Source organism: Phyllostomus discolor, chromosome 10, assembly GCF_004126475.2.
Source record: "Phyllostomus discolor isolate MPI-MPIP mPhyDis1 chromosome 10, mPhyDis1.pri.v3, whole genome shotgun sequence".
Lineage (NCBI taxonomy): Eukaryota > Metazoa > Chordata > Mammalia > Chiroptera > Phyllostomidae > Phyllostomus > Phyllostomus discolor.
In genome coordinates, this window is record NC_040912.2 from 13022292 (window position 1) to 13047351 (window position 25060).

General features: G+C 45.8%; 1 long non-coding RNA gene across 1 annotated transcript; it reads left to right on the forward strand.

The window, feature by feature from the left end:
• The first annotated feature begins 8414 nt into the window (after positions 1 to 8414).
• Positions 8415 to 12295, forward strand: LOC118497042. Its single transcript, XR_004899588.1, has 3 exons — positions 8415 to 8997; positions 9705 to 9891; positions 10465 to 12295. It is a non-coding gene; the product is annotated as an uncharacterized LOC118497042 (long non-coding RNA).
• The last annotated feature ends 12765 nt before the right edge of the window (positions 12296 to 25060 follow it).

Consider the following 25060-nt stretch of genomic DNA (forward strand, 5'->3'; position numbering starts at 1 on the left):
CTCAATGATAAAAGCTTTGTTGAGGCTGGAGATCTGAGGCATCATTTTGGGAATTGTTATCTCAAGTATCCACCACTTGCTCACCTGAGATGCAGTTTTCTCAAGAAAGGAAGGAAGGAAGGAAGGAAGGAAGGAAGGAAGGAAGGAAGGAAGGAAGGAAGGAAGATGGATATTGGCAGTAGTCACATAGGATGGGGGAGAATTAAGTGAGATAATATATACAGAGAGGGCACAGCACAGTGCCCGGCACTAGGAAAACAAAAATCATGGCTGTTATTCATGTGGCATTTTAGGTTGTCCTTGCCGGGTGATCTTGGGAAAGAGCAACACCTGTGGACCAAGGACCTCCTTGCTCTAGTTTTGAAGCTGAGAGCAGGCAGTGCAGGCTGTAACCTCCTTTGCTCTTGGACAACGGCAATGCTCTGTCTCTTAAGAAAAACGTGCGTAAAGTGTCACTTGGGATGTTGGACTAACATGTTGGATAAGAATGATGAACCAGAAAGTCATGGAGTCAGTTTCCCACTAGGACACAAATGGGTGAAAAGTCAAAGAGAGTGAGACTGTTTAAGACAAATTCACTTTTTTTTTTTTTGCTAAACAGATTGTTGAAAATTTGGGTAGTAAGAGGCTTGAAAAATCATTCCAAGAGAATAACATGTCCTACGTATACATATGCAGCCAAAAAAGATTTATTAGCACCAACTATATTCAGGCCAATATTGTTTGAGGTTCTAGAATCTAAGACCTCAATTTCATGGACTATCTTGTGTACTCATCTCTAGCTTTTGCTGAAAGTGGAGCTAAAAATTTACCCAACTTCCAAACAAGTCAGCATATTAATGGGGAACGTGTGCATTTTATTTTAATTAAGCTTTGAAATTTAATTAGTAAATCTCAGGAGCGTGCAGTTGACATAATTGTCAACATTATGCAAATGCTGATCCAAAAGAACCAGGGCCAAATCTGGTCTGATTGCAGAATGTGGAGACGAAGGCTACAGGCTTTGGCAGGCTCAGCTGTCCCCAAGCCCCATTTCTTCAGGAAAAAATCCGAATTTAGTTTGAACATCAATTGTGAATTGATATATTTCAGTTTTTTAAACTTTACTTTTTAAAAAGATTTTATGTATTTATTTTTAGAGAGGGAAGGGAGGGAGATAGAGAGAGAGAGAGAGAGAGAGAGAGAGAGAAACATCGCTGTGCGGTTGCTGGGGGTCATGGCCTGCAACCCAGGCATGTACCCTGACTGGGAATCGAACCTGCGACACTTTGGTTCGCAGCCCGTGCTCAATCCATAAACTTTACTTTTTAAAAAATCACATTGCTTCATCCAATGCTCTAGTTTGCATCTCGTTCAACCTCTACAGTGACAGGCACTCTTTAGAGGTATTTCTCCGCCATTCGCTATTCCATTTCGATACCCTACCCTTACTAGTACCAAAACCAGAGATACTTCAAGAAAACGGCAGAATAATATCTCCAATGAATACAGATGCAAAAATCTTACCAAAATATTAACAAATTGTATCCAAGGAAATAAAAAAGAGTAATACACCGGCATCAAGTGAGGTCCGTCCCAGCAAAGCCAGTCTGACTGAACACCCAAAGTCAGTGGATGCGCCTCACTACACTAACAGACTAGAGAAGAAAAGCCACTTGGTCGTTACGATAGATGCAGAAAAAGCACCTCACAAACTCAACAATTACCCAAGATAAAAACTCTCAGCAAATTGAGAATAGGAGGAAAATTCCTCAACCTGGTAAAGGGCATCTATGAAAACTGGGTAGCTAACATGATGTTTAGTGCAGACAGACTGGACGCTTTCCCCCAAAGATCAGAAACAAGGTAAGGATCTGCTCTCTCGCCATGCTTATTCAGTGCAATGAGACACAAACGAAAGGAAAGGCATGCATATTGGAAAAGAAGAAACAAATTTGTCTCTATTTGCAGACACAATTATCTATAAAGATGCTCCTAGAACTTCAAAAGTGAGGACACCTAATCAATACATAAAGTCAATGTACTCCTCTGTAACAGCGATGAGTGATTGTAGATAATGAGAACTAGATCTCTCACTGTGGAAGAACAAAGTTCCAGTTATACAAGGAGTCATGCTAGAATGAACTGGGTGGTGCTGGACTGCAGTCAGAAACACCAGTATGAAGTCACTGTATGTTTATATGTCCACGGACCAACAGATACAGAAGTCAATATACACAGGCATGTACACATAACTTAGTACACACACACACATATCCTAGCTCTGTCCACTGGTAGGGCATAACGGCAGCAACAAACACATCTAGCTCCATATCTTGGTTTCTAAATACCATTTCCCAATAAAAGGAACCAGCTGTTCCTGGAAAAATGTCTCATTTTAGGGCTCCAGCAGTGAAAATACAAAATGAGCCAGGAGCATCTTGTGGTGCCAGAATGTAAAGAAGTGGTAAAAGAAAGAAGGAGGAAAGGAAAGGAAAAGGAAAGGAGAGGAAAGGAAAGGGGAACAATCAAAAGGACTTTTGCTCCAACCTAAAAGGGTTTCCAATGGCTGAAGCTGGAAAATTTGAGCAGAAAAAATAAATAATGATAGTATTAAATTATAACCCAAAGAATAAAATACATATCCACAAATGCGCAGTGATATAAATCCATGATTCAATAGATAAATGCATGAGGGTGAGGGGACAAATCCTCAGAGAGGAATCCAATGAATGCATGCAAGAGAAATGAGGGAAAGGAAGAATCTCCGTGAGAACAGCAGTAATAACTAGCAGGTGAGACCCCCTGGAAGGCTAACAATAGTGGGCGGAGCTTTACGAGAAGCGGGGTACCTGCATAGCCTCAAAGTCTCTTCCTCAAAATGTGCCTTTCTGAAGTGGTTCTAAAACGCATCTGCAAGTTCTTTGATACCGGTTTCTCTAGGGACTGGAGTTTAATTCTTCTCCCCTTGAATGCAGTCCGGACCGAATGGCTTCCTTCTAAAGAAGACTGGTAACTTGTCCCTGGAGAAACCTCACAGATACTCCCTTAGTCGAGTGATCACAGTGAACATTACCGCCAGCAAGGCAAGCTGATGTCACAGACCCGCAATGTTGCCAAGGACACATCAGTGCTGTGTTCTTCCTTCCAAAAATCTCTGATGCGGTCTAATCCTGAGGAACTGCCAGGCAAACCCAGATGGGTGGATACCATCAGCTACCCAGATATCTGACCACTGCTTTCCAATGCCATGTTACATGTGGCATCCTGGACGGGATCCTGGAACAAAAAATAAAAGGGACAGTAGTGAAAAGACTAGAAAACTCTCCATAAAGTCTGTGGTTAATGGTATAGTACCAACGCTAGTTTTTCAGTTTTGATCATTGTACCATGATTAGGTAAGAGAGTAACATTAGGGAAACTGGGTGGAGGATATATGGGAACTTTATGGGTTTTTAAAAACATTTCCAAAGTCTCAAATTATATGAACATAGAAAATTTAGAGGAAGAATAGAGAGGAGCGGTGGGGGCTGATAGTGAGCTGGGTTCTCATCCATCACGGCAGGAAGTTGGTAGTTATTACCTAAAACTAGTAAATCAAGACGTCGTATTCTAAGCTTAGTTTTGAGTGATGCGTGGGTATCTATTTGAGGATTACAGCTAGGAGAGTTGCACGTGGGTGCTCCTGGGAACAGGACGGGGCTGCAGGCTCGTGGGCCTGTGGGCTGCTGCTCGCCATGCGGGCCTTTCAAAAACTTACCGCCAAACTGGCAAAAATGGTGCAAAGATTCCTCCAAGTGGTAACATTTTACACAACCACAGTACAATCATCTAAAACCAGGAAATAGGTAGAGCGTTACTAACCACTTTACAGACTGACTGTAAATGGCTATTAATTAATCAACAATTTTTTTGGTTCAGCTAACGTCCTTTCATCCGGGCCAGGCAAGCTACACCCTCGCATTGCCTCTGTTCTTCACCACCTCTCATTCCCCTCCTCCAGCCGGTGACCCTTCCTCGGGGTCCTTTTGTCTCTCAAGGCTTTTGGTGAATCCTGGCTGGTTATTGTGTAGAATATCTCTGAACCTGGGTTTTTCCGAATTTGGCTTTTGTTTGATGTTTGATGCTTTTCTGATCACGTGCATATTGCTTTATAGCAAACTAAAAGTGCATAATTCAAACAATTCTCTCCCTACCCCCCTGCCCCAGGACATTACCTAGGTGATCTTTTGCTGATATAAAATAGAGCCTTCTGTCAAGAATTAATTTTTATCTATGAAGAATTTTCCAAGGCTCTTAATGCGGGCTTTGTTTTTTTTTTTTTCTGGTTCTGTCTTTGGTGGAGGCGAAGAGCAAGCCCCATCTCCAGCCCCTTCCTCAGGATTCAAGCTGACGGCCAAGAATACCTCTGCCTCCCTCGGATCCCGGGACGGGAGCGACTGCACAGGCTGGGGCCTGGCTGGGGCCCGGGCAGAGGTGCCTTGGGGGCTGTTGAAATGAGGGTAAGCCTCCTCACCCAGAGGTTCTGGCAGCCCCTCTGAGCGCCCCTCCTCCCCTCCGCTGCTGGACGCTTAGGTGCCGGCCTCTTCAGGTCCCTGCCTGTCCAACACTTGCCTTTGGCTCAATCTCAGCATCTCGCTCCCTTCAAACAAAGGGAGTGGAGACCCTCGGCATCTCCAAACACTCTCTCTCTGCCTTTTGAAGCTCGGAGAGAACTTTTGCACTGGCATAAATCAAAGGAGGGTGAGCTTATTCATTTAGCTCGTCAAAAGAAAAAAATCCCACTGTCATCATGTCACATTCAGACATTTTTTCTTTTAATAGCTTTATTCTTTTCCCGTTAAGAGAGGAATTATTCCAGGGCACTCATTCCATACTGTATATTAGCCATTTCATTTTTCACGGAGGGGAAAAAATACCTTTCCACACATGATTAATACTGCAGTTGAATACCAGAAGAGCCGGCCGTGTGCTGGCTTTGGGTCATCCATCAGCAATTTAACATCTGTACTCTAGCCCCAGCGAGGCAACGTGAACATCATGAACAAATCATGGCCGGTCTGTGGTTGTAGCAGTTTGCGGACCCTGTGCGAGCCGAGCACACATTCTTCCCCGGGGATGTGAAAACGGGGGTGATCTAAAGTAAAGCAAGGAGGGCCACATATGAAAAGAGGACCCACAGATTTTTGTCTTTTCAGTTCTTGCCAATGGAGGTTCAAAGCCCTGCCCTTTCCCCCTAAAGGGAAGATCAGATAGAGAAGACCGAGGCTCGGTTTTTAGAGATGAGGGGACATTGGTGGACGGTGCTGTTTGCAGACTCAGGACCGTGGCGTAAAATATGCAGTTTCTTTTTTTCCTCCCATGGATCTGCATTGGGAGTGCACAAAATTCTCTTGTGCAAACACTTTCCATCCGAGGCTCAGACCTAGTGGAAATAGCACAGTGTGTCTTAAAGCAAGGATACAGGGTCCCAGTCCCTGTTTCCAAATTTGCATTTGTCTCTGGGAGGGTTGCTTACCCTCTCTGACCATCCCATGTTTTCTCTGGGATGTTAACATCCACTGCACAAGGCTGGTGAGAGGCTCCTGACACATAGTAGGTCCTCCAGGAACATGTGTTTCTGCTCTTCCCTTCCTCTCTCCTCGCCAAAGAGAACAAGGTGCCTCGGCTAGGATTAACCGATCAAGACAACTTTTCTGGAAGTTAGTCGAAGGGCAGGAACACGAATAGCTTTATAAATTGCCTTCAAAAGTCACACCAAATCCTTCAGCCGGTTTTAAAGGAACTGTTTACCGCTGCATATGGCAGTCATTATTTGGAATAATAAACCCTCCGAGAATCTGAACATTCATGGGCCAACAGATGGGTCAACCTGCTTCGCAATTTAACAAAGTAATTTATTTCAATCACCAGGACAGGGAATGTGAAGATTACTAATTCAGTTCACAAGCAAAAGGCGCAAACACCACTGCGAGGCTGAGTTGCGCAGCCTTTATGGAAATGCACACCTGTTCAATCGGTTTGGAGACGGTCTTCGCTTCGATTAGCGCTTCCTTTTCTTGGAAGGTGTGTAGTAAATTGCCGCGGATTCTTCTGCTGAAACTCATGTGCTAATTGGTGTCAGGATGAGATAAAGACCTCAGTGAAAATTTATACCCCAGCAGAGGAAAAATTAAGGTCATCAAAGTCAGCTTTGCAAAGTAAAACAGGTGTATCAGAAGTATATTCTGATAATAATTGGGCAATGGGATTATTCTTTCTTCTTGAAGCAGTCTACCCAGAGTTTGATGGGGAAGGAGAAGAAAAACAGGGTCATTTTTCCCTCATCTTCAAATCCACTTCAGCCTCCTACATCTTGACTCCATCTCTCTCCATCCAGCCTTACTCAGGAGCCCCAGGGAGAGAGGGATGGGAGGGCTGGTCAGAGAGCTTCTTGGGAGAAGTTCGTAGGTGCTCAAAAATGAGATTCAAGGTGTTAAACAGAACTGTCTGGCAGTCCTGATCTTGGGCATCTCGTCACCCCACCCCCCGACACTGAGTTGGATAGAACAGCTACAATGATGTCAGGAAGCTTCTCCAAAAGGGGGTGCCTGGTTCACATTGGAGAGCTGCCCCGTGTTAGGGAAGGTGAGAAATGCTACAAGATTGTGTGGTTGCCCTTTTTGAAAGGAAGATCCTTTCCTTTCTTCTATAGTCTTTTCTACTTTGATATCTGTAGTTATCATTTCAATACAGCTGTCTTTCTTCTTCCTCACTGTCCCTCCCAGGGGTCAGGCTAGCTAGTGGGGGTCCAACCCCACTCCATCCCTCGGGCAGTGGGAGATGGTCAGGGATGCGGCAATTATAGTTCAGTGGAGAGGCTGCTGCTATTGGGGATCCCTAGTAAGAGCTCTGAAAAGACACCTCTATTTTTGAAGTCTCCATATATATTAGTACAGTCAATAAATGTCCCAATAGAGCTGCAAAACTGTGGTACATCTTGCACACTTATCCAATTATCAACCACAAATTCAAGAACTGTATAAATAAACTCATTTAGAGACAATGTCAAGAGTCTCGGTTTGAGAAATGTTGTGAACACGAGGCCTGGGCCCAGTGGCCTTCGCATCCCACCACCCCCTCTCCCGGACAGCTCTGCCTTGCCAGCCCTGTTAGTCTAATTTCACCGTCTCAGCTTTCCAACCCCCGCACTGCCTCTCCCACCCGCTTCTCGCCCGAAATGTCTGCGACTCAATTTTCCCCTTCCTCTCAATCACCGAATCAGTGCTTCTTCCCCAAGGGCCTCTGCTGTGATTGGCAGCAACATGTTGTCTCTCCCCTGGCAGTCTTCCTGGTCATCGTTCCTCCAAATGTGACCAGTTATCAAGAGCTGTGGCTCTGATGTCCAAAACTCCTCCTGGCCCGCCCCTCCTCACTTTTGATTGCCTCAGTGAGGGCCCTGTGGCCATTCACCTGCATGGTTACCAGGCCTTGCAAGCGGTGTCACCTCTTCCTGATTCTCACCCACATATCTGTCCCCTACTCACTTGGCAGATTGGTCCTCCTGGTCCCCAGGACCTCCCCCAGCTCCCAGTGGCTCACAGAATTAAATGAGAGCTTGCCAGTCTGAGAATCAAAGCCCTTTCCAGAATAGCCACAATCCCCTTTCCATTCTTGTCTCTTATCCTGTCTTCTGCCCACTCTAAGCACTAGAAGAATACGAGCTGTTCCTGAAATACACCTTTGCTTTTCCACCTGGAGCCCGTGCGGATGCTGCTCCTCTGCCTGCGGGGCCATCGCTGACACTCTACTTGTTGAAACTCTACCCTCCCTTTAAAGTCCACTTCAAATGCTGCAGGAAATCTTCCCCCTCTCCCCGGCCCCCTTGGGCCAGATGTGTGGTTCTCTCTTTTGAACATGAGCAGCTCTTTGATTTTTTTTACTGTCTTATGGAACTTATCTTCTTCTAACTTGCGTGCAATTCAGTCCCATTCTGCACATATTTAGCAAGCTCCTCTTAGGAGCGAGAGACTGTGGTGTGTGCTGGGGAGAAACAAGATACAGAAGGTCCCTCTCCTCGTGGAGTTTAGAGTCTAATGTGAGAGGCTGACGGGTGAATGTTCAATTAAAATAAGGTGATGAAGTAGGACGGAGAAGAGCTGCCCACTTAAGCTGATTAGAAGAAAAAGGCACAGGGTGGGCAGGAAGAATCCACAGGTGACCCCCAGTTATTCATACTTTAATTGGTCTTTTCTAGGTGGATATGTTCTCGAGAAAGCCAGCTCACATCATTGCATCTCCTTTGGTCTGAGTGTCATGCCTCCACGTCGACACTTAAACCACTGTGGACCGACTTTTCTGGAGAGTACCTAAGTCTTAAATTTGCATGAAGACCCCTGGTGGACAAATAATGGTCTTAGGAGAAAAGTAAAATAAAATAAAATGCAGAAAGGATTTCTGACTTCAAAGTCGTACTCATTTCTGGAGCTTGGATTGGTTCATGTGCCATCTCCACAATCAGTCCCATTTCACAGCCTTTACAAAGACAGGGGCAGGCTTTGGCGCTGACCTCAGGCCAGACTGTCTCAAGTCAGAAGGCTTTCCTGTACCTTCAGTCACCCCCAAAATCCCCCAGGACCTATAGTACAATGATTTTTCCATAGAGCCCACAGTTGAGGCTAGAGAAAACCACCGCTCAGCACTGAACCTGTTGGAATTTGGGGAAAAAAATGTCAGCTTGTAATGAGCGGAGACAGATCTACTGACCGATGGACTAGTAGTTGCCCAAACCCTTTCCTTTTCCTTCCTGGGACTGGCCTGCAGTTCCCGCCTCCCTGGAGTTTAGCGTGGTCACGTGACTGCGGTCTAGCCCACGGGACGTGGCGGGGTTAAAGGCCAACACTTCCAGTCGCCCTGCTCTTTCTCCTGTTGTGAAGCTCCCTGTTGACGATGCAGAGTCAGGGATGGAAGCCGTTGTGGTCCCCAAATGTCCTCGTGGGAGCCTCCTGCCTCCTCGGCACCCCCACGTTGGGCTAGCAGGTGAGCGAGAAAATATCTTCCACTTTGTTAAGCCACCGAGATTCAGGGTTTATTTGTTAGAGCGGCTGGTATAACCCTAACTAACTCAATCCGCTTTGCACCGTGCTCGGAAAGGTGCTTTGTGAGACCCGATTTTCCGGGAGGCGGAGGTGTGGCTCATCTGCGGGTGCCCTCGGTGGGCCTTTGGAAACCGTTGCTTCTTGGTTTGCTCAGTCGTATGTTTGAAGTTGGTCTGAGTTAAATTAAAAAATCAGTAGTTTGAATGTGGATGCAAATTCCTGATAGCTTTAGCAACTGAAGAAAAATTTCCAGATGTTTCACAAAGCACTAAAATACAGTACATTGTGTTTTTTGTCAATGGGAAATTATTCACAGGGCAATAAAAAGTTGTTTTTTCAGTAAACAGATTATGTTTCAGTCTGCGGTGTGAACACTTAAATGGAATGATGCAATGTGCCACTTTTAAAAAGAGGGTTTTAAACATGTCAGTACGAACCTTTCAGTCCTCTGTCCCATAAATTCCACTTTTAAAAATGAAATCACCCTGAGCCCTGTGAAAGCTCGTACTCCTGTATCAAAACCAGGGAAATTTGCCTGTTTATTGCCACCTATGGAATGTGGCGAAGAAACATTCTTTTCACCTGGGACAATTTCTTCAACTTTACACCAAGTGAAATTTAATTGCTTTCACTTCCTGGAATCATTAGGTATTAGTCCTGCAGGAGGCGGAGCCACGAGGAAAAGCTGAAAAATACGTCTGTGTTTAATACATCTCACCTTGGAAGTGTAGCCCTCTTCCCTTCACTACTGGTTATGCCGCAAGTTTCAGCTGGGGAAGCCACTTTGGAAAGACTTAAAGAACAGGGAAATTAGCAAGGAAAAAAGAGGTAACAGGTGCCCTGTTGGGAAGAGGTAAATCGGCACTCGAAGCAATTACTTATACCTCAATCTACTATCGGTCAGAAAACGGGAACTTTTGATTGTTCCAAGGTCATTCTTTGTATATTTTGTCTTCATAAAAAAACCCTGGTAAGTGTGGTACCAGGTACACCAAAAGAAACCCGGGCAGTTCCTTGTCTGTGCAATGGTTGTATCACATCCAGCGAAATAAGAATTGTACAAGACAAGTACTGTCTGACCATTTTGTTCGTGTTACGACAGGTTGCTTCACTTTTCAAAGGGATTCATGGATCCTTTCATATTTAATTATAAATCATGTATTAAAGTTCCTTACAGAGTATTTAAATAAAGATTATGGTCATTACTTGACAGACAGGATGAGAAAGGGTAAAATTAAAGACCCTTGTTAAAGTCGCTGCCAGAAGTGAAGATGCCCCATCTCTACACAGAGAACCTGAGACAAAGGGAAGGTGGCAGCCACCAGGACACGCCACTTCCTGCCCGCATCCATTGTGGTGCGAGGCATTCCAACGTCCCGTATTGGAAGTGTCCTCCTTCCCGTTTCAGGATGCTTGGCCCACGATAACCTGGGAAATCCTCACTGGAATGACAAGGACACGGTTCACAGCTGGCTGAGACTCGAGGACCCTTCATTCTTTGGGGAACACCAAAGATGAAATATGGAATTGGAAAATGTGCAAGGAGGAAACATAACATGACTTTTTCTTGGGACAGATATGAAAGGGGCAAGACAATCAAGTGAGAGAAGCAATTTTTGGATAGGCAGGAACTCGTGTTTGAATGCACGGGGCTCCCACAAGTTTAACAGAACTGGAGTCTGAGCATCCTATATGAATCTTAGGGTTTTTGTTTTTTTTTTGTCAAAACAATGGAAACCATTCTTTCCTAATGGGCAGCTATAAACTGTGTGTGTGAATTTAAAAAATGAAGAAAACAATTATTTTCTACTCAAGAATTTTAAGATGTGGATAATTTTGGTGCAGAAAATTCAACTTGATTAAGGTCTCTATATTTCACTCTTTGATTACCCAGACTTCCATTTACTTTGAAGGCATATTTTTCAAGATAGGAGGATGGAAGATATTTCATGTGACTGTTCATTAGCTTGATTTAAAGCTTATAAATATTTAGACCAGTAGTTTTCAGGCCTCCGTCTGCACTGCTGAACCACACCGCCGTTCGGGGAGGGCCTGCCCTCCTGCACCCACAAATCAACCTAAACCTCCTCGGCTCCTTTACTTTCTCTCCCTTGCACACAGCAGACTGTGAAGATTTCTTTCCCTGGGAAACACCTCTTGACGCTCATTCACTTCACTGACGCTCACCCCAATGTCAAGGTTGGTGAGGAGGGATGTCTCCTTCAGAATTTCCGCATACAGGGAAGAAATGCTTGCTCTGGGCCTGCATGTTGGGCCTCCTCTTGGCTCTGGGAGGTTATACAAGTCAAACAGACCCAGCCCATTCAGTTTTAGAAACTGTTTAAAGGAGGAAGGAGCCAGTTAAGCATGAAGACATCAGATGTGCCTAATGGCTGTTCAATGTAACAGCACGAAACTACACTCAAAGAGAATTGGACTCAGTATTAGTGTCTGACTTATGACTGTTTTGAACCATTTAATTCTTGCAGTAATCTCACTTCTCAAAAATTATATTCTTAAAAGAAAGCCATGCTGAGAGGAGCAGAAGCTAACGCTGACATATCAGTCTTTGATATGGAGGTACAGTAGGCAGACATGACTCGACCCAGATTAAAAACAAATGTGTAATGGAAGTTGAAATATAAAGAATTTCTCCATTTATCTTCTTGACTAAAGGGGGGAAAAAAACCACCGTACACATTGTAGATCATTTGAGTTTTAGGCCGATGATTTGAAACATTTTTATAATAATTCAGTGGCTCTTTTTGAATATCCAGATGTTAATAATGGTTCCCTGCTATGTGATTAGGAATGAATCTGCCAAGGAAAAATGAAGGCTTTTCTCTGGGGGAAAGTTGAGTTACTTCTGTTATTTTCCCAGGCTTCCTGGGGAAGTCTATCAGCCTGTGAATAAATGATGGGAACGGCAGGCTGGCTGGTCACTGTGGAATTATCAGCCTTGTTTTCTGAGTTTGACCTTTATTATTTACACAATCGGCTTGAAATATGACAAATGGAGTGGCTTTCCAAGGATTTTGTTTCTTGAAATCTAGCAGTCCTGGTAGGTTTTGAGGTTGAGAAGTCTGTGTTGTTTTAGTAAGAGTTTCTGGTGTCATTGGTTTTGAAGGCCGCGACTTGGGCCCAAATTAAGAAGTGATATGAACAACAACTGGGGGTTCCCTCGTTTGGATTCAGTTTTTCTAAGGAAGATACAATTCTTTGAAAAGATAAGAAGCATTTAAAATCCACAAGCCTCTCTTCGAGATGCCCGGTATGCCTGGATAATTTTTGTTTTATTGTTCTCCACCCGATATGGGACCTACTTGAATTTTTCTTTAGTGGTGCAGGTGTTATGCTAAGGTTGTCTTGGGTCTGGAATCTCAGAATCATTATGGTCAAGTATTAACATAACTATTGGTGATTGGGAAAAAAATTCCTGGTCTTTATTTTTATGTCTTTTATACTTAGAAGCTGAAGCATTTCTGATATACTGTCTAAAAATAAAGATATAGCTGCAGTGACCTCTTTCTATTTATGACTCATTATTCAGTCAATAAGCATTTATTAAGGTTGTCTTTAGTGATTTGTTGTGAAATTAGAGCTTTCTTTTGGCAAAACAAGAAGTTATCATCTGAGAGATGAGAAGGTCGTTACTCTTTCAGTAGCATTTATTGGGCATTTAATATGTGGAGCATTTTGCAAAGGAACAGCAGGTAAAACAGCATTAATAACAACAGTAGACGGCCTGGAAAGCTAACATTTATTGCACACAACAGGCCAGCCACTGAGGTAAACGTATTACCTACTTGGCTTATTTCTTCCTCAAACGCCCTTTTGAGGTTGCTAGTACAGTTATTCCCATTCAGAGAGGAAGGAGCTGAGGCTCACAGGAGTGTAGGAGTTTCCTGGCACCATCCAGCTGACGACTCAGCCAGCGCACCGTCCCGGGAAATCTGCTTCTGGAGTGCTCTTTTTGGGGGGAATCGCTGGGTCAGGGGCCCTCACAGGGTGGTTCACAGACCGCCTTCTAGGGACCTGCACAATCCAAGTCCCCGACTAATAGTAAGGTGTTGTTTGCCTTTTTCACATGCTGACATTTACACTCAAGAGTCAAAGGCAACGGCAGGTAAGCCTGCTGGTCCTCAGCAAGGGTGGAGCCTGGTGTCATACACTGGTGTCATTGTGTTCTTCACAGCCACATGCTCGAGGGGTAGAAGAGCCAGTTTCATGTAAGAATGTCCTTAGTGAAGGAGAGGAATGGTATTAATTTTGTTAAAGCTTGACTGTCCAGTACACATCTCTCTAATATTCCGCGTGACAAAATCGGACATGCGCACAAAGCCCTTCTCCTGCCCGGCGATGGGTGTCCTGGGGAGAAGCTGTTGCGTGGCGAGCTCAGTAGGCGCTACTTCTCGTGGAGCCCCTTTTGCCCTGGAGAGAATTACAGGCGCACTGTGGGCACTTAGCCCAACTTAGTAGGTCTTTTTACAAGAATAAACAAGGTACGCTTATTATGTCGAGGAACTCACTGATGGTATTTATGGCTAGGAATAAACTCGTGCTTTCATGAGAAATCTAGAATTTTGAAAAAACATGTATTCACCATCCTGAGCTCGGTAGCTTTAGAATTCTTCAAGACTTTCCAGATGGCATCAGAGGTGACAGTCACATGTGATGTTTTGATATATAAAATCAAATGTGCCAGTCTGTGGGAGAGTTATAACTTAGTGAACCAATATTTCTCCAGTAGTCAATGCTTGATGTTAAAAAACTCATTCATGGGTAAAAAGATTCATTCAAAGTGCAAAGTACAAAATAGATGGTAATGTAACAAAGTATCAAAAGTTAATTTATATAGTTTCAGATTCCACAGTATTAGTAACCTTTAAGAAACTACCACTTGTTGAGCCTGGGTGCAGTATCAAAGAAGAAGGTCCACAATTACTGACAAAGTTACCAAAATGCTCTGCCCTTGTCTCACCACTGAACTGTGGTGCTGGATAATCTTCACGTACTTCCATCAAAACTGCATGCCACAGCAGATGGAATGTGGGAACAGATACGAGAATCCAGCTGTATTCTATTAAATTACACCCAAAAATTAGATTTGTAGAACTGTAAGACCATGCCTTTTCTAAACTTAAAAATGAAAACAAAAGTTTTTTACTTGTGATGATGACATGCACACAACACAAAATTTACCATCATAATAACCACTTAAAACGTACAGTTCCATATTGTTAAGTACATTCCCGTTGTTATGCAACCAATCTCTAGAGCGCTTCATCTTGCGTAACCAAAACGGTGTGTACCCAAACGATGACTCCCCATTCCCTGTATAGTGAGTGAAGTGGGGTCAGCCCACCTCAACTCTGTCTGTCTGTCTGTCTGTCTGTCTCTCTCTCTCTCTCTCTCACACACACACACACACACACACAGTACTCACATCCAACTCCAACACTCAGCAGCTGTGTGACTTTGCTTAGGCCACTTACGGCGCTAAGGCTTCAGGGAGCACTGGGCTCCATGGCGACGCTAGTTCCTGAGCCGGCTGCTGCAGAGTCCCTAAGACTATACACAGGGAAGCCCTCGGTGAGGGGTCAGACACCCTACTAGTGTAACGTAGATTTTGAAGCAAAGCTCAGAAATGCCTCAGTTCACGCAGTACTAAAGGTACAAGAAATCTCATGAGGCTATGAATCCTGCCCATGTTCTCCTCTGTGCAATTCACAACTCCAATTATGATATTTCTGTAACCAAATAGGTGGGCCTTTCCCTTTCTCTCCTGATCGCAGGCAGCCTTTTTAAGCCAAATCCTCTATTCCAGACCTTGCTGGAGGTCCCCTTAGACCTTTGCCTGTTATTTCAAAGCTTTGATGAAAAGAGTTTAAAGGTATGGGCATGTTTAAGAATAACATACTTATGGCTCTGGGCCTTTTCTTTCATTCTGCAATATTGGGCAAGCTTGTTATACTTAGGAGAGCCATGAGCTGGAGGTCAGGGGACTGGCTGGGTGTTGGTCCCTGCTCTGTCCGCTCTGTGTCCCCCTGGGTCACTGTCAAATAAGAAGGCTGGCTCTGATGCTCACTTTGAGCCCTGTCTTACCAGCTCAGGCTGCCATGACAAAGCACCACAAACTGGGTGGCTTAAAAAATGGGAATTTATTTTCCTACAGTTCTGGAAACTGGATGTCCAAGAGTGGGTGCCAGCATGGCTGGGTCCTGGTCATGGCTCTCTTTGTGGCTCACAGGTGGCTGCCTTTCTGCTGTGTCCTCACATGGCAGAGAAAAAAGGACAGCGGTTTGAAGAGAGAGTGTCTTTCTTTGTAACTCCACTTTTGATTTCCTACCTGATTTAAAAGACAAATGTACCTTGGCTGGTGTAGCTCAGTGGATTGAGCGTGGGCTTCGAACCAAAGCATCACAGGTTCGATTCCCAGTCAGGGCACATGCCTGGGTTATAGGCCACGGCCCCCAGCAACTGTACATTGATGTTTCTCTCTCTCTGCTCAGGCCTCTCCTGCTGGTGTGCCGAGGAGCCACGTGGATGTGGATCCCATCGCACCAGTTGCCTGGCTCCCCTGTCCGCTCCCGAGTTTATTCACGGGTGTGCGTCACATGGGTTCCCATGGTTGCTTCCTGCACAGCCACTTGAGAACGCTAATTCTCAGGCTTTTATGCCCTCCACTCTCAGACTGTCCCGGACATGGATTGTTGCAGCTTCCAAAGATTCTGGCAGGTTCCAGGCCCCTTTCAGCTCCCACTGTGCAGAGCGGCTCTACCCTCAGGGAGAAACAGGGAAATGTGGTCCATGGTCTCCCCTCTGGCCTTCTCTGCTCTCTGCTTGGAGTCTAGAGGCGCCAACATTTCCCATCCCAGGCTGTGCTCCGGCTTCCAACAGAACCCAGACCCACTGGTTCAGAAGCTTTTCAGACATGTCAGACTCCGAATCCCAGAGGCTGAGGACTCTGACCACCCCTACCAGCCCTTCCCAGGTTTGTTTCACTGCGCCCGGTTTCTCTGAGGCCTGAAGCTGCTCGATGATGAAGCAGGTGCCTGGGCACCGACGACAGCCACTGCCAAGGTGTTGGGGGCTCTCTGCTGGGCAGAGGAGCGGCAGAAGGCCTCGGGGACATCTGAAGTATCGGGCATGGATGAATAACACTCCACTGAATGCACGTACCACAGTTTCTTTGTGTTTTTAAAATTTTTACCAGTTACAGTTTACTTTCAGTATTCTTTCATATTGGTTTCAGGTGTACGGCATAGTGGTTGGACAATCATCAACTTTATAAAATGCTCCTCCCGATATGTCCAGTACCCACCTGGCACCATAGATAGTTATTATAGTAGTATTACCACATTTGCTTTATCCACTCATCTGTCAGCAGAGTCTGGAACAAGACGGACACGCTGGAAAGGCTATGCTGAGTGAAATAAGCTGGCCACAGAAGGACCAGTACTGTGGGACCCCACTTGCAGGAGGTGCCGAAGAGAGCCCAGCTCACAGAAGCAGCAAATGGAATGCTGGCTGCCAGAGCTGGGGCGGAGGGAGACAGGTGGGGCTGATCGGCGGTATAAGTTTCAGTGTTGCAGGGTCAGTAAGTTCTCGAGGTCCGCTGTCCCACATCGTGCCTGTAGTTAACAGGGCGTTGTGTTAACGGGGTAGGTCTCCTGTGAAACACCCTTGTAACAAAAACAAAAAAGGAAATAAGAAAACTGTTGGAGCGGATGGATATGTTTATTACCTCTGTTGGGGTATGAATATGCCCACATGGATCAAATTGTATACGTTAAGCACAGTTTTTTTGTATGTCAATTATACTTCAATAAAGCTGTTTAAAAACTGCTATAGCTGCAGTGTCCTATAACACGGCAGTGTGGTCACCAGCAGCAATAGGAGACAGGAAATGATAAACATCCAAGGGGGACAGGCAGGTAGGGCTGCCTGTGGAGGCTCGGGGTGGACAGGTTTGAGCGCGTGGACATGGGGTGAGAAGCAGCAGGGCATCCAAACGCCGAGTGAGCACATCGCTAAGGGGATGCAGACATGCAGGGAGCAGGGCCTCTCCTCAGAGTGCGGCGGAGATGAGACGCTGATGTGGGCAGGGAGTCCTGAGGGCCCCCGGGACAGAGCCACCAGTCCCCTCTGCAGGGATCCCATTTCAGACCGTGTGTTCCGCCATGAGCTCCTTCAACTGGAATGGGCTTCAGAAGTGGTGGAGGTGCTCAATCTGACAACCTGGGCCTGCTCCCTCAGGTCTCTGGTTTAGACATGTGTTCTTTTAGAAAGCTTTTTGGGTGTGATTATCTGAGTATATCATATTTGCACATGGTGCAGAAGATACAGAGGGGAGGTGTGCAAAGAACAGTAAGTATTCTTCCCACCACCCCATCACCCACTCCGGAGGCCACCACTGTTTCCAGGTCTTGTGTCTCCTTCCAGGAGTATTTTATGTGCAAATCAAGCCTCTCTCTCTCTCTCTCTCTCTCTCCCTCTCTCTCTCTCTCTCACCTAATATCCACCTATCTACATCCCCTTTCTTTTTTTTTTTTAAGATTTTATGTGTCTATTTTTAGAGAGAGGAGAAGAGAGGGAGAAAGCATAAGAAACATCCATGTGAGAGAGAAACATTGATCAGCTGCCTCTTGCACACCCCAGAAAGGGGAGCTGGCCCACAACCCAGGCCTGTGCCCTCACTGGGAGTCGAACCAGGTGCTCAGTTCACCGAGCCGCACCAGCCCAGATGCACACGCCTCTTCTTTAAACACAGATGGGAACGTACAATATACTCTTCCCGTGCCTTGTGTGTTTCACCTAGAAATATACAGCTCTGATTCCACGTGAGCTCATGCAGAGCTTCCTCAGTCGTTATAGCTTCTTATTATTTATTTGCGGGGGTTCCTATCGTCACATCCCCTATTAATGGACATTGAGATTACTTGTATTCTCTTGCTGTTCCAACAATGGTTGTCATAAATATATCTAACATACATCCAATCACATACTTGTAAAAGGCAATACATTTCTACAAGTCGAGTTGCTGGACCAACCTGTATATTCGTCGAAACTTTAGGTAAATATTACAAAGCTGCTTTCTGTTAAGGCCATACCTCTTTCCACCAGCACCAGAAAGGTACAAGAGAATAGTTGTTTCTCCTTGTTACCAACGCGCTCTGTTTTTAGACGTCTTGGTCTTTGTCAAACTGAAAGGAGGAAAAAGTGTTCTCTCATAATAGTTACAATTGTGTTTCCTATTATCTTGAAAGAGGTTGCCCATCTTAAGTGAGCACCTTTAAAAAATCATGTTCCACAGAATCCTTTTTGGGGTAGGCAGTGGACGGACAGAAGGGAGCAATAATTCCGAAAGCCTCAATCAGCTGAAGGGTAATTGGAATAAGTTTCCTGAGGACAAGCACATGTCTATCCTTTTTGATCTTCGTTGGCGCGCAAAACTCGCTAGAAACGTGTGTCAGGTTGAATTTACGTCACCTTGGCGTAAGAGGGGGAGCCTTTTTTCATATCTGCCCTTCAAACTTTGATGTTTCCCTTTCAAGAGTTTGAAAGTGCTTTCCTGAAAAATTCAGTTCAAAGAGTTCAAGTTTCATTTCTCATTATAATGCTACCGCCTGAAGGTCCCATTAAACAATAATACTATTGTTTCCATGACTTTGTTGTTGTCTTCCCTAAATCACTGTGTATCCGTGCGGACGGTTTCAGGACCACGTTGATCTCGGCGTCTGGGGAGCAAACGGACTCCAAGGCTTGAAGAAGAATTTCCCCTACAGCCTGCATTTGCTACCAGATTTTTCATATTGCATCAGCCCGTATGAAATGTCAGTGAGTTACGGCCCTTCGGTGCATTAACCTTAACTCGAGGACATTTACCAAAGGAGTTCTGGTCCCACGGGAGACGTTAGTATTATAATCCACATTACAGCCAGTTCTGAAAATTCCATTAGAACGCAGCACGATATATCAAAATCTTTAGAAAATGAATCATTTTTGCAATTTGACTTTGCAACCATTAAAACTTTCTATAAACATAGATCTATGCATCCAATAAAGACGTGAGGCTTTTTGTGCACCCAAATATTTCAAATTTTAGGATAAAAGTGTTAGTGACAATAAAACTGTTATCTGTGTTCCTGGTCCTGCCCTCTCAAGTTCCTGCTAGAAGCCACAGGGAAAAAGATTAGGGATCAGATCTTGTTCCCGCTCTTCCTCCCTCCATCTTCTTCCCTTTCATCGTATATTTAAGCAGCTGCCACATGCCATCACTGGGGTAGTCCTTGTGTATGTGATTCTGCTTATGAGTATCCTCATAAGTTTTCTCAGCTTTTGTAAGGGCAATTATTTTTTCTGAAAACCTGTTTTTTGTTGGCAACAAACACCAAGAAAGTAGTTGATTTCGCAGGCCAGAACTAATGATGAAACACCACTTTCTTGTGCAAAAATATCCCTTCCACAGAGGTGTCAGAGTGCTGGAAATGATATCATTAGGTCTTTAAAAATCTATTTGGTTTAAGGCATTACCCAGTATCCCTGTTTAAATGCAAATGTATAACGTGGAGTAAATAACAAACTGATGTGTACCGATATGGTATCGGGGATTTTAAAAAGCTAGGTCATCAGCTCTGGCCAGGTAGCTCAGTTGGTTAGTGCGTTGTCCTGATGCACCAAGGTTGCGGGTTCTATCCCCAGTCAAGGTACATACAAGAATTGATCAATGAATGCATAAATAAGTGGATCAACCAATCGATGTGTTTCTCTCTCTCCCTCTTTCTCTTTAAAATCAATTAAAAAAATTAGATAACCAGCCATCATCTAGTGGAGAAGTGACTCCATTTACATGAGAGAAGGGGTAGGGCAGAGCGTGGGGTGTTGCTGGGGACTGGAGAGGATGCACACAGGCCTGACATCCTGAGGAGGGGATTGGACAGCAGTGCTCTGTTGTCCCTGGGCACTGAAAACCTGGTCGCTGCTGGTGTCACATGGTCTTTCTCTGGGTAGCTCTGTGCATCCCTTTTGGGCAGTGACTGGCTCCCTGCTGTTTGTAGGATAAGCTCCGAGCTCCTCAGCTGGCCTGTGCCCCATTTCCAGCTCTGGCTCTCACCCTGGTCTCTGCTCCTCTGTTGACCCTTAGCCAGGGGGCATTACTTGGTTACCCCCAAATCAGCAGGATACATTTCTTCCCATTGCCTTGGCTCACACTGCCGCTTATCTAAGGATGGTCTGCCTGACCGGTACTGGTTTCTTTTTTTGAGGCCCCATTCAGAAATCCGTTCTTCCTCGAAGCCTTGATGACTTTGCGATCTCCAGCTCCTGAGCCCCTGGGCAGAGCCGACACCTCCCTTCTTTGGGGACTCGTGGATTCAATAGCACTTCTAGCACGGCACCCACAACTCTGGAGCAGTCACGGGTTTACCTGCCTGTCCCTCTGCTGCAGCCTAAGCACCTGGAGGGCAAGGGCCAGGCCATACGCCTCTCAGTATCCCCAGCCTCTCTTCTAGTGCCTGGTGGAGAGTGTAACTCCATACATTTTGGCCGAATAAGTAACAAAAGAATGAACATCTTAGAGAGGGGACCCGGCGAGGTACAGAGGAATTCACAAGCTAGGGAGATAGGGTTTTGCTTCTCAAGGTGTTTCTTCAGCACCTAGTACCAGGTCACTGTGATTTAGTCACAGCACCCATTTGCTGACTGCTTCATGCACTATCTAATGTAATCCTCAACACAAGCTAAGAGCTATGAGTTATCATGCCTAATTTTTAGACAAGGACATTGACTCTTGGCAAGATTAACTCATTTATTTGTAGTTGTACAGCTATTTGAGGTTCAAAGCCAAGGCTGTGTGACTCCCATGCAATTGCTGCACCAACCAAGGTGCTCTGGGGGATGGAGAGGTCCCACAAACATTCTGCTGCACAGTGGTGGAGGGCAAGCCTGTGCCTTGTACTCTAACTGTAGGCATTGCATGACTGTGGCAATAAAGGTATAAACAAAAAAGTTTCTAACTGCTTGTATATGCATGGAGTTTTACCCTCACTATGTATAAATAATTTATCTCTATTGTCCATGTATCGTATAAACAGAGATGAAAAAGCTACATCACAACTTCAAGTGTACACATTGGGTTGCACACACATTGTCGTTCTTTGGCTTCTCCCCGCAAACCAAATTCTAGCTAATGGTCATTGGTCCAGGGCTGGCCCAGCTCAGGGTACGTCTATGGGTGATATAGCCCAAGTTTGACCTTTGTTTAAAGCACTAGCCTTGGCACTGTGGGTTTAAACTTAGAGTAGACTGGCAGGGTCATGGCAGTGGATCGGACTATCGTGTTAGTTCAGATGTTGTGTGAAGTTGAAGCCCGTCGGAATAGATGGTGTGTATACACTAATGAGCAGATTGGACGGTTCGTGTGGGAAAGGCACTAACAGTAGGTGGAAAGCAGCCAAGGGAACACATGGGCGCAACAGTTTGGCAAACTCAGAGAATGGTTGTTTGGGGCGAAGAGTGCTAAACACGTGGCCACTCAGAGCAGACCACCCACGCTGGTGGTGCAGAGGCTTGCCGTGCCAAACCCCATTTCCTGCTTCCTTCGGAAAGGCCTGGGGTGGGAGAGGGTCCTGGATAGAAGGGACAGATGGTCATTAAGAGAGACACTCCAGTGTGCTCATCCTGATCCTAACTCCTTCGCAGTCAAGATGACTTTCTGAGAAGTTGCTCCTGGAGACCATCTGGGCTGTTAGTTTACCCTTGAGGGATGTGAGGGATTACCTGGAGAGAGGAGCAGAGCAGTGAGATGAGATTCTGCTGAGGTGGCAGAAACCCCCGAAAACAGTGGCTTAAATAATTTTAAAAGTTTCTTTCTAGTTCACCTTAAAGAAACCCAGATGTGTCAATCTGGAGTGGGTATCTTACTCCACAATGTCAGGGACCTACTTGCTGCCTTCTATCTTGCTGAGTATGTGACTTCTACCTCATGACTCAAGATGGCTGCTCAAGCTCCTGCTTTCACATCCTTATTCCAGAAGCAGAGGGGGTAAATGGAAGGAAGAACATGTCTCTTCTTTCAAGCATAATTCCTGCATGCTACGTACAGCACTTCCTATAGTTGCATACTTAGCTGTAAGGGAGGCTGAGAACTGTAGTTTTACTTATAGTGGCCATATATCCAGTCAAAAATTAGAAGTTATTTTGGTAAAGAAAAAGGGGAGAACATATTTTTGCAGGACAACCATCAGTCTTTGTCACTGTAAGGGAGATGGGAGGAACCTCCTGACATTCTCTGAGTAGCTGGGGTTGGAATGCTGCTCTAGATCTGCCTCTCGGGCCTTACTAGGACCTGCTGTGTGCTTGTGGGTCAAGGGAAAGGCAAGGCGGATGGAGAGGGAGTGTGTTTCCTGAGGCATGGCATAGGACAAGCACTTGGACCCTGGGTAGACCTAGATCAGTGACATTTCTTGACTAGGGCCTCAGACAGTACAAGGCATGACTCAAAAGATGGTCCAGAAATTCTTTCGTGTGGCGCCACTTGATGTTGACGAAGCGGGCCTCTTTATGGTGAGAAGTCTCAGGACTTTAGTGTGGGCTAATGAGTACCATGGGACGAGTGTCAAGTAACGAGTAACGAGTAATGAGTAATGAGTCCCAGTGTCCTGGGCAGCTTGCCTCACAGAGACAGACAGGATAAGGGACGCTGCTCTTGCATCTCCTGATGCCACCTCTGACCACAGGAGTGACAGCAGATCGGTGAATCGGTGGAGCAGCAAAGGGAGCAGAAGTTGCCGAGGCTCACGCTGAAACAGAAGGAAGTTACTGCAGTCTGGATGAGACAGAGAAGGCATGAGGATTCGAGTGGAAACTCTCAAACAAAGTGGGTGTAGAAAGAACTGTGGCCGATCCTTCTTCCAGGATGGCGGACAGAGAGGACCTGACCATTTCCAGCAAAACAAAGACCAGCCACGAGCTCAAACCTGTCGGAGTGGGCTCACCCCATCTGTGACCTGCGGGCCAACCACCAGAGAATAAGAGCCTGATAAAACCAGAGTAACATTACACACATCCTTGCACAAGCCTCGGTTGCTCCGGATGAAGGACTCATCATAAAGCTGAAAGCTTGTTTGCAAGTTGAAAGGGAGTCCTCCAAAAATGTGTGGTATCATCTTTCCCCCAGATTTAGAACTTCTCTTTCAGGTAAAACTGTCCCCTCCCCCTAAAAAGTGCAGGGAAAAGAAACTTCCGTGGTCATGACTGTTGCTGCTGCTGGTGTTTCTATAGAGGGAGACATGGGACTGGTCTCCTTGTCTTCCCCTTTTCTCTCCCTGGGCTTATCCACATTACCCCAGCGTGAAAGCGGGTCTGTCTCTTTGCAAATCCCACCGGTGGCAGGATGCAGGGACAGAGGAGGAGGGGGCGGAGGAAGGGCTGAGAGGATATGGTTCTTATTTTTGCAGCATCACCCCCTTCACCATCCCTTCTCTCACTTCTGACTCTTTCTTCCCAAGATTACTGAACTCTGCTCATTTGACACATCCTCTGGATGGCCCTTCTCCCTGCGCATGTGACGCTGGTCCTCCCCAGCGGAGCTGTGGTCACGATCCAGGCTGGTGGTGGGGTTCCTGTTCTGGGCCGCGATCGAGGAGCAGGTGCTAGCTCATACCTGAAGCTCCTGTGTATACAAACTCTCCCAGTTACCTTAACCTTTATCTTTAAAGCTGCCCTGGCTGATTATTTCAAGGGGATTTACTGGAATAAATATGCTCAAGGTGGAAGTTAGGGCTAGACTAAAGTAACGTTTATTCTCCCTTCTCTCTGCCCAACTCACCAACGCCGGCCCTGTCCTGTGGCTCCGCGGAGTCGAACAGAAAACTGCTCGGTTTTGTCTGTCTCCATGTCCAAACAGAGGATATTTGTAAGTTCTGAGAGAGTCTCTCCTTTCCATATCTGAAGAAGAGTTCTACAGCGTGTATTTCTAGAATCACTTGATATGACCTAGAAAATGTTACCAGCACCTCCCCGGGGACCCTGGTCCACACACAGGCGTGTCTCACGTGGCGTGATAATTTGTCCCAAAGCAGAGGGAAAGACGAGAAGCCGTCAATGTATAATTTAAGTCTAGGCAGATATTTATTAGCTTCCTAAGCCTGAGAGAAGGGGGAAGCGTCAGTGGCATTAGTAACCTGTGCCAAAGGGTACAGGTACCTCCTCATGTGAGGAAGGCAAGGAAATAGACGCATGTGGGTGCGGAGACTGGCGTTTGGTCATCGCTGACCAGTGCGTCTCGGGTCTGTCTACCCTGGACCCCGAACTTGAGCCTCTCCCATTGAGACCTGATCAATGGGCCCCTTCACTTCTCTGAGTTGTGTGTTCCCTATGTGGCTGCGCGCTTCCACACTCCTGACCACATCCTCCCCGATTTCGGGTTTTTTTTTCTAAACAGAGAGGGTATTAAACGCTGAAATCTTGGATAGAAGAAGAAAACTTTTGTGGACGGACGAAGCAAAATGTTCAGCCGCCTGTGGCTGCTGAGCAGGAAGACAATGCGGGCATTTACGGGCCAGGCCTCCTGGAATCCTCATTGAGAAGTGTTTGCCGCCCTCCGCCCAGGCCTCGCCCTGAGCCTCTTCCTCTTTCCAACGTCACACGTTGACAGACGCAGAAAGCTGCTTTCTTTCCCCTGGAGGGAAATAGAGTCTCAAGTTTCAAGTTTTGTGATTTGTATGGAGTGGGCGTTTGTTATTTGTCCATCTTAGTATTTTTATTCACATTCAGTATTTGGGAAGCAACTGACATGCAGCTCTTGCAGACCCCTGGTGCCTGTCTCGGGGGCTGGCACCTCATCTCTGGCCCTGGAACCCTTTCAAACCCCGGGAGGAGCTCACTCGCACCAGCACTCGGCTTTCAATCACAAGTGTCACGTACATAAACAGCGCGTGTAGCGCTGTCCCACATAACACAACGAGACGATGTAAATACAGAGCCTTTCCGTCAACTCATCT